The sequence below is a fragment of the Panthera uncia genome, chromosome D1, assembly GCF_023721935.1.
Source record: "Panthera uncia isolate 11264 chromosome D1, Puncia_PCG_1.0, whole genome shotgun sequence".
Classification (NCBI taxonomy): Eukaryota; Metazoa; Chordata; class Mammalia; order Carnivora; family Felidae; genus Panthera; species Panthera uncia.
The window spans coordinates 33,457,448-33,467,814 of NC_064808.1; positions in this window are offsets into that span (position 1 = coordinate 33,457,448).

A 10,367-nucleotide genomic window follows, 5' to 3' on the forward strand; every position below is an offset into this window, starting at 1 on the left:
CTCACTCTGCCCTACCCCAGCTCCTGCTCTGTCTCTGTCTCTCTGTCAAGAATAAAAATTAAAATAATAATAATAAAAAGTCCTTATTATTTTATTTTTTTAAATAATTTTTTAACGTTTATTCATTTTTGAAAGATAGAGAGAGACAGAGGACAAGCAGGGGTGGGTGAGGCAGAGAAAGAGGGGGACACAGAATCTGAAGCAGGGTTCAGGCTCTGAGGTGTCAGCACCGAGTTGGATGTGGGCCTCAAACTCACGAACCACGAGGTCATGACCTGAGCTGAAGTCAGACGCTTAACTGACTAAACCACCCAGGCGCCCCCTTTTTTTTCTTTTACAGTCTATTTTGTCTGATATTAGTATAGCAACTTCATATTTCTCATGTTTGTGTTTTGCATGATATTATCTTTTCCATCATATTACTTGCAAACTGTCTTTTAAACTAAAATTCATCTCCAATACATATAGTTGGGTCACAGTTTAATTATTTTTAATTTTTTAATTTTTTAAATTTATTTTTTTAATATGAACTTTATTGTCAAATTGGTCTCCATACAACACCCAGTGCTCGTCCCAACAGGTGCCCTCCTCAATGCCCATCACCCACTTTCCTCTCCCTCCCACCCCCCATCAGCCCTCAGTTTATTCTCAGTTTTTAAGAGTCTCTTACGGTTTGGCTCCCTCCCTCTCTCTTTTTTTTTTCCCCTTCCCCTCCCCCATGGTCTTCTGTTAAGTTTCTCAGGATCCAATTGAGAGTGAAAACATATGGTATCTGTCTTTCTCTGTATGACTTATTTCACTTAACATAACACTCTCCAGTTCCATCCACGTTGCTACAAATGGCCATATTTCATTCTTTCTCATGGCCAAGTAGTATTCCATTGTTATATAAACCACAACTTCTTTATCCATTCATCAGTTGATGGACATTTAGGCTCTTTCCATAATTTGGTTATTGTTGAGAGTGCTGCTATAAACATTGGGGTACAAGTGCCCCTATGCATCAGCATTCCTGTATCCTTTGGGTAAATTCTTAACAGTGCTATTGCTGGGTCATAGGGTAGATCTATTTTTAATTTTTTGAGGAATCTCCACACTGTTTTCCAGAGTGGCTGCACCAGTTTGCATTCCCACCAATAGTGCAAGAGGGTTCCCATTTCTCCATATCCTCTCCATCATCTATAGTCTCCTGATTTGTTCATTTTAGCCACTCTGACTGGCATGAGGTGATATCTCAGTGTGGTTTTGATTTGCATTTCCCTGATGAGGAGCGACGTTGAGCATCTTTTCATGTGCCTGTTGGCCATCTGGGTGTCTTCTTTAGAGAAGTGTCTATTCATGTTTTCTGCCCATTTCTTCACTGGGTTATTTGTTTTTCGGGTGTGGAGTTTGGTGAGTTCTTTGTAGATTTTGGATACTAGCCCTTTGTCCAATATGTCATTTGCAAATATCTTTTCCCATTCCATTGGTTGCCTTTTAGTTTTGTTGATGGTTTCCTTTGCAGTGTAGAAGCTTTTTATCTTCATGAGGTCCCAATAGTTCATTTTTGCTTTTAATTTCCTTGCCTGTGGGGATGTGTCAAGTAAGAAATTGCTGCGGCTGAGGTCAGAGAGGTTTTTTCCTGCTTTCTCCTCTAGGGTTTTGATGGTTTCTTGTCTCACATTCAGGTCCTTCATCCATTTTGAGTTTATTTTTGTGAATGGTGTAAGAAAGTGGTCTAGCTTCATCCTTCTGCATGTTGCTGTCCAGTTCTCCCAGCACCATTTGTTAAACAGACTGTCTTTTTTTCCAGTGGATACTCTTTCCTGCTTTGTCAAAGATTAGTTGCCATACTTTTGTGGTCTAGTTCTGGAGTCTCTATTCTATTCCATTGGTCTATGTGTCTGTTTTTGTGCTAATACCATGCTGTCTTGATGATTATAGAAACTGTCCTTTAATCTAAAGTTCATCTCCAATACATATAGTTGGGTCACGGTTTATTTATTTTTTATTTAAAAACAATTTTTAATGTTTATTTGAAAGAGAGAGAGAGCAAACAGGTGAAGGGCAGAGCGAGAGGGAGACACAGGATCTAAAAAGCAGGCACCAGGCTCTGAGCTGTCAGCAGAGAGCCCGCTGCAGGGCTCAAACCCACAAACCTCGAGATCATGATGCTCCCGAAGCCAGACACTTAACCGACTGAGCCACCCAAGTACCGCAGGTCAAGATTTATTTTATACAATCTGCTAATTTTGCATTTTGGAGTTTATTTTTTAACATTTATTTATTTTTGAGAGACAGAGCATGAGCAGGGGAGAGGCAGAGAGAAAAGGAGACACAGAATCCAAAGCAGGCTCCAGGCTCCAAGCTGTCAGCATACAGCCCTTCGAGGGGCTGGAACTCACAAACTGTGAGATAATTGCCTGAGCTGAAGTCTGTGGCTGAACCAACTGAGCCACCCAGACGTCCCTTGCCTTTTGGAGTGTTTACTCCATTTATATTTAGGGTCATTACTTATAAAGTAGGATTTATGTGTAATTTTGCTAATTGTTTTCCATATGTCTCAGGTTCTTTTGTTTCTCCCTCTCTGAGTGCATTTGTTCATGTTAGATTTTTTCTAGTGTACCATTTTAATTCAGTTCTCATTTCTTTTCCTTTTTTTTTTTTTACTTATTTTTCTTAGTGGTTTATCTGGATGCTGCAGTTAACATTTTATTTTATAATAATCTAGATGAGACTAATAAAAATTTTATGTCAATAATATAACAAACTTCTCCTATATTTTTCCATTGCCTCCCTCTTCCTTTGAGCTACTGTTGTCATACAAATTATACCTGTCATACAAATTATTCACTGATTTCCCATCAACACAGACTTCTAATTATTATTCCATGCAATTGTATTTTAAGTAATACAGGAGAAAATAAAGAATTACCAGAAAAATGTATTTATATTATCTTTTACATTTTGTGTGCATTTTATTTCTTTATGTGGATTTGAGTTACTGTCTACTGCCTTTCCATTTCAGTTTAAATGTCTTCTTGACATTTAAAAAAATTGAGATTTTTTTTTTCCTTGTAGGGCAGGTTTGCTAGCAACAAGTTTCCCAGTGTTATTTATATGCTAATCTTTTAATTAATCCCCGTATAGCCATTTTGGGCTGGATATGAAATTCTTGGTTGACAGACTTTCCTTTCAGTGCATTGAATATGTAATCCATAGCCTTCTGAGTGCACTGGTTTTGATGAAAAATATGTTGTTAATGCTATTGAAAATTCTTTGAATGTGCTGAGTCACTTTTATCTCTTTATCTTTGGCTTTCCACAGTTTATGAAGTGTTAAGTTCTGGATTTCTTTGACTTTAAATTCAAGAGAGTTCACTGAGGTTATTAGATGCCAAGATTAATTATTTTTAAGTGGAATTTGAAAAGGCTTTATGCCACTGCTTTCTCAAAAGTTCTTTCTGCCCCTGTGTCACTCTCCTTTACTTCTAGCTCTCCTGTCACTGTCATGAAACCATTCATAATTTTTTAACAGTTGTTCCATATTTTCACTCTGCCTTGGGCCCTGCATATTATGTAGCTGGTTTTATGGGGGAGGACAGGCTTAAAGAGATAGGACAGGAACTGGAACTCAAAGAACCCTACACTGGATTTTATTTGAAGTGTGATGGCCATACATTGGAGTACATAAAGCAAGGGAGAGTTGTGGTCTGGTTTGTAGAGAGGCACAGTGGTTAAGAAGAGCAACTCTGAAATCAGACTGCCTGGGTTCAAACCCAACTTTGCTAACTTCTTAGGTACATGATCTTGGATGAGTTATTTAAATTCTCTGTACTTCAGTGTCTTCAGGCATAAAATGGGAAGTTGATACAACTTACCTCACTGGTTGTGGTGAACATACATATGATTGGTTAGAACTACTGGAACATTATAAGAACCATGTGAGTATTTGTTTGCTATTACGATTAGGAGCACTGGCCAGGTTTTCCTAGTATATGTAGGCATTTTGTCAGCCATTTTGCCAGAGAGCAGTGAGAGAAGCAGTGAGCAGGTGGCAAGGGATATGGTCAAGTTTGAAATAACCAGAGGCCAGACCCTGTAGGGCTTTGTGGTTCTTGGTGAGAAGTTTGCACTTTAAGTAATGGACACTTGAGAATTAAGAGTGGCATATATATATTTCATATTTATGTATTTTTGAGAGAGAAAGAGAGAGAGAGAGAATATGAGTGGGGGAGGCGCAGAGAGCTAGGGAGGCACAGAATCCAAAGCAGGCCCCAGGTTCCAGGTTCAGAGCTGGCAGCACAGAGCCCGACGTGGGACTCGAACTCATGAGCTGTGTGATCATGACCTGAGCCGAAGTTGGACACTTAACCAACTGAGCCACCCAAGCACCCCAACATTCTATTTATTTTTGAGAGACACAGAGCACAAGTGGGGAAGGAGGAGAGATAAAGGGAGACACAGAATCTGAAACAGGCTCCAGGCTCCGAGCTGTCAGCACAGACCCCGACATGGGTCTCGAACTCACGAGCCATGAGATCATGCCCTTAGCTGAAGTCGGATGCTTAAGGACTGAACCACCCAGGTGCCACTAGAGTGACATGTTTGATTTGCATTGTATTCCCCTCGATCCCAGCTCTTTATTAAAGATTTAGGCTAGTAACTTGACTCAAAGGTCACTCAAGAAAAAATAAAAATTTTGGAATTTCTGCTGCCTCTTGAGGGATACAAAATAACTTCTTCACTGGACTCAAGGCAAGCTGCACTTCTTAATCTTCTTTGAAGGTGTGGAAGGGCCTGAGGCCAGCATTATAATATATTCAAGAAATGGTCTAAGTTCAGGTTCCTTAATGACCTACCCACCAGCAAACTTGCTGGAAATTGTCACATTATAATTCCTCTCACAGTCATCAGTAATGACTAATTTGTTACTTTACTGACAATGGTGAAGGCAAACTTCTAGCTCCTACAAGTTATTTCTCTCTCTAATCCTCTTTTCCTGGTTAGGTCTTCAGCTTTTGTTCCTCCTCTAAAATCTGTAGTTCCCTGCAATAGCTAACATCTATTGCCAACTACAAAAACTCCTTATCCTGAAGGGGGAAATAAAATCACAGTTCGAAACAGTTTTCAATTCCATAAAAATAATGAAATCGGTTGCTTCCAAAGGGACTGTTGCTACGGAAATCCCATTACAGTCCTCCTCCATGGCAGTCAATTAGATAATTGCTATTGAAATAATTATTAGCATTATCAGCTGTCAGTGACCATGTTCAATATTTTAATACATCCAAGCAGGAAGGTGGAACAAAGCCATTGCCTTGCCAGCTGGGTGACCTCATCTGGCATGCTCGTTGCTGTATCAGAAGGAGACCAGAAATGGGGAGACTAGCAACTTTGCTTCACCCCTGGCTGAAAAGCTGCAGTATTTGAAAGGCGGTGGGGCATATTTTCTATCATAAAGAGTTTGTAAGTGTAGAAAAAAGAAAAAAAAAAAAAAAAAAAAAAAAAACCTTAGAAGAGGGCAGATTTGTACAGCCAGGCCAATGTCAAAACAGGAAAGTGGGCCAACTCTGGAATTTAAGGAATAGAAATTATATAGGCGGCATGTCATGCATACTTCAGTGCTTTAAACTTCAGTTCACGAAGGTTCGTCTTGAGTACAAATAAAAATTCAGAGTCCTCAGCTCCAGCACAAGAAAATCTGTTTCAGTAAATCTAGGGTATGGACCAGGACCAGGCTTGTGCAATGCTAATGTTCAGGTTGGGTGCAGGGGTCCATCAGGTGCTAGGTGGGTATGGAAATACTGACTTTCTGGGTTCTGGTTTCATGTGCCTTGAGCAAGTCACCTAAAGCATTTTAATCTGCTAAGATTAAATAATCCTATTGAAGATGATAAGATGATCTGATAAGATGATAAGATGATCTTCTATAACAACAAAATTTTGCTACAACTCACCTCTCTTTGCTTCAAATCCTTTTTTTCTATTGGAAATGCTACACCCATTCTCTCTCTATATTAAGTTTAGAGTCAAGCTTTTTATTTGTGTTCATTTTTTAGTGCTTACTTTTTAGTGCTTTTTAGGGAAATTTGGGTGGAGGAGGGTAAGCGCCAGAACTTATAGCTCCATAAAATATAAACACCTAAACCACTCTTCTACTATCTTGAGTGACTTATGCAAGGCCAATAAAGCTGAACATGCTTCAAGTCACAATCTATGGACCAGACTAAGGATTTTCTTTTTCTTCCAATCTTTAGAGTGAGTCTCAGCTCACTGCCCCTCACGAGAAAGCTTTAAAGCTCTTTGATAAAGAGTCCATTGAACACCTACTTGTGTCAGATTCTGGGGATAAGGCAATGGAGAAAACAGACAAAGCCCTACTTTCCTGGAGATAACATTTTAGAAGTAGGCACTGACAAAACATATATCCAAGTACATATGTAATACAATGTCATACAGTGGTGCAATTTATGCAGAGGGGACAGCAAGACTAGGGGATAGACAGCAATGGCAGCAGGGTAGTGACATCAGTGGTCCTTATTTTTGGTAGGAAAATCAAGGATAATCCTTCTTATATAGAAATAATTGAGTAATTGAATCGAGTACGCTGAATAAATATTTAGAAAAACAACATCCCAGTCGGAGAAATTGGCAGTTACTAAATACATGGCAAGTTCAATGCACAGCAAAGAGGCTGGTAGAAATGCCAAGTGAGCCATGGGGAGGGTGATGGGAAATGAAGATGCAGGGCCTCATAAGCCATGATGAGTGTCAAGTTTTTTAAAACAGAATTCTCAGTGATCCTGAAAACAACTGGATAGTTTTAAGGAGAGGAATGTCATGATGTAACCTTTTAAAAATATGTTTAGAATTTTATTTATTTTGAGAGACAGAGACAGTGTGAGTGGGGAAGGGGCAGAGAGAGAGAGGGAGAGAGAGAATCTCAAGCAGGCTCCGCACTGTCAGTGCAGAGCCCGACGCGGGCCTCCAACTCATGAAACCATGATCATGACCTGAGCTGAAACTGAGAGTTGGACGCTTCACCGCCTGAGCCACCCAGGCGTCCCATTTCTTTTTAAAGAATCAGTAAGGACACTATGCGGTGAATAGATCATGGGGTCAAGGGTGATATGGAATGACAATTTAGAAAAGTGCCTGAGTAGTTTAGAAGTATAAAAACTTCGTATTTAATGAGTGGTTGTAAGAATTCTAAACTTTTCAAGGGGCTTTTAGGTCCACAGAGACCTTATCTCATTTACTCCCTCAAAAGAAATTTCAGGGTACATCAGGAAGAAGTCTGTTCACATACTTTCCTTTAATAAAAGAGAGAATTGGAAAAAGGGAGGGTATAAAGAAGTCCACTAGGCTTTGAAGCTTTGAAGTGGGAATGAAGAAAGATTGAAAAGGAAAGTGGATGCTTCTATTTCCCAAATGAGAATAAAAATCTAATTTCAAAAAAGTAATGAATGTGCGTAGAATCATTTCTACCATAAAATCTGAAATGAGGCTTGGTTTTGATTAATGTTTTATTGGTTTTTTTAAGGCCCCAGCAAAACTAGTACTGGGTTTCTGCAAGTTTAAAACCTGGAAAGCAAAAGACAATCTGGAATGCATATATTTTTCTTCTTCTACAGAAAAGTATCATTGGAACATGTAAATATTCTATTCATATACCTACTTATTTAATTTTTAAAAAGAACTTCTTCATGTTTCCCTGGATTATAAGCAATGATATATACATCTTACTAAAATTATTATGGTTGTGAGTTAGGGTAAATTTCTTCTCATTTTCCTTCAGATGTTATTCATTACCTATTAAGATAAATAATAAAAAAAAACAATCTAAGAAATAACTCACACCAGATGGGTAAAGAAAATAATTATATGCTTATAAAAATTTTAGGAAGCAAATAAACAGAGTCCCTTAATTAGTATTTTAGACTCTCAATAGGAGACAGAAATTAGATGGCTTGAAAAGAAAAGTTGTGTGGTGATATTATGTGAATAAATGGAGAGGCGACTGATGCCATATTACCCACAAATTTTAAAAGAAAGATCATATCTTGACTCATTCACCTTGCGCTATCTGGACAAATCCAGTCTTTTTCTTCAGACAGGCACAATTAGGAGAGTTTCTTTGGAAACAAGACACACGCACACGCGCACACACACACACACACACACACACACACACAGTGAGAGAGAGAGAGATGTACCATACATGTATCCAGCTCCATATGCATAATAATTTTCCTTTTTGGCATCTCTGAATGAATATAGGTATGTGTAGATACCTTTAAAATAGGAATAAGTCATATTTGTAAAATGCTTATTATTTGCCCTATTTATGTTCTCATTTAATATTTAATGAAAATAGCTATTATTATTACTCTTTGGAAACAGCTATTATTATCACAGGTTATGCCATCTCATAATTCCCAATTTACCAGTGAAGACTCTGAAACACACAGAGGTTAGCTACTTTTTTGAGGTCACATAATTAACAAGCTGCATGAAGAATTTAATGCAAAGATTGACTCCAAAGTCTTCTCTTATAATCATGTCATACCAGTTCTAGTGTAGTAATGTGTGCACTAAAGGTTTAGATACATGTATGCGTCACAGACTTTGAGTCTGGAGTTCTCTCTTGTCCAGCAAGAGAGTGGGCACAGAACTGAATACGAGAGAGGCTAATGTCCAGGAGGAGACAAGAGCTCTGAGTAAGGGTCGTTGCTCTGTATTTATTAGAATCAGAAGGCTTACATACATGATGGACGTTTAGAAAGAGACAATAAAACAGTGATCATTAACTCATGTGTGTGAGAGAAAGGGGTTTCGAAGGTGTGCATGTTAGGAGTTAGGGTCAATACAAATCAAAGTCCCGGCTCCGAGCAGATGGCTGTTTACTGCAAGCACCAGGCACTGTGTCTGTTTATCTTAACTTGTGCAGGGGCTAAGACAGATAGAGCCTGCTACCTGAGGGTTAACAAGGCATTTTTCTTGCTAATTAGCAAGTGTCTCTGGGCACTTCCACACTGTAGCGGCATTTGGGTCTATGCTTTGCTTTACTTAACGACGAATCCTAGGCACTTTCGCCCTGCTGCGGCAGCTTTCCACCTCTACTTGTTCTCAGATGCTTTTGTCCTGTGGAAGCGGCTTTCCTCTCTATGCTTTGTCCTATGCCGGGTGCTTTCGCCCTGTGACAGCTTTCCACCCTGAACCTTGTTAACCCACTGGTGCAAGCTCAGAGAATTCTTAACCTTATTCCCCACATGTATGCAGCAAAGTAACTTTTAGAAAAGTTGACCTGGAAGTAGTGTGTTCCAAGACACAAAATTGAGACCCAATCTCAGGAAGGTTTCAGAAGATTTCTTTTAAAAATCTACCACCAACATCATGTCTGCCTAACCCTTGGCCTAAACAGAGCACATAGGTCAACCTTTAGAGAAAACCAGTGAGTTTGAATTGTTTGTGACTATCTAAGGGAATAATAGAAAACATTACATTCTCTGATGTGTCAAAGAAAATAATTACCCACCAGGTCAGCTGGTGAAGTGGGAGTTCCTAGAATTGTGCTGTATAAGTCAATCAGACAAATCTGTCTTCAGATTTGTCCAAGAAAAGAAAATTATACAAAGCATACCAGAACTTAAGTAAAAGCCAATTAACCCCTGGAAGCTGCAGTATGGACTAATTAGTATTTCATTCTGCAAAATATAGCCATGCACTTAACTGTACTTAACCCAAATTTCAAATTAAACACTTAGAGAACAAAGTAACTGTGTAACTTTATTTTAAAAGGAAAAAAAAAAAAACTTCAGCAAAGTATTTTCTTATGAACAGAAAATATAATTTTCTTATATTTTCAAATGTGTTGTGATTTCTACAATTCCTGGAAATTCCTACAACAATTCCCTGTCATTTAGGACATTCTCTCATTATCATTTGAGAGAAATGAACTTTCCTTGACTTCTTTCTTATTTCTCTGTGTACCTTTGCTCTAGTATAGTCAAAGTGGATAGTGTGATTACTCACCTCACTTTCTCCAAATAAAACATACTTTGGTTACCATAAGGATAGGTGTTAAAATTCCTTTGAGTCTCCATGCATACAAAACCATGCTGAAAAGAATTCCCCCTTTTAGAATATCTAGCAAATATAATTCCCTAGTCTAGGTCAAACCTTACACAAAGCAATAGATGTGAAGTATATGAGCCACACCTGTGTATAAGAGGGATGGGGATGACTGTATCTAATGGCTGATGTGAGATGCTAATTTGTTGTGTCCATTTGTACAGCCTAAATTAGCATATTGTATTCATTGCAACTGTATTGGATGGTTACTTAACTACACATACACAGTTATCTATTATGCTTTTAAAATTC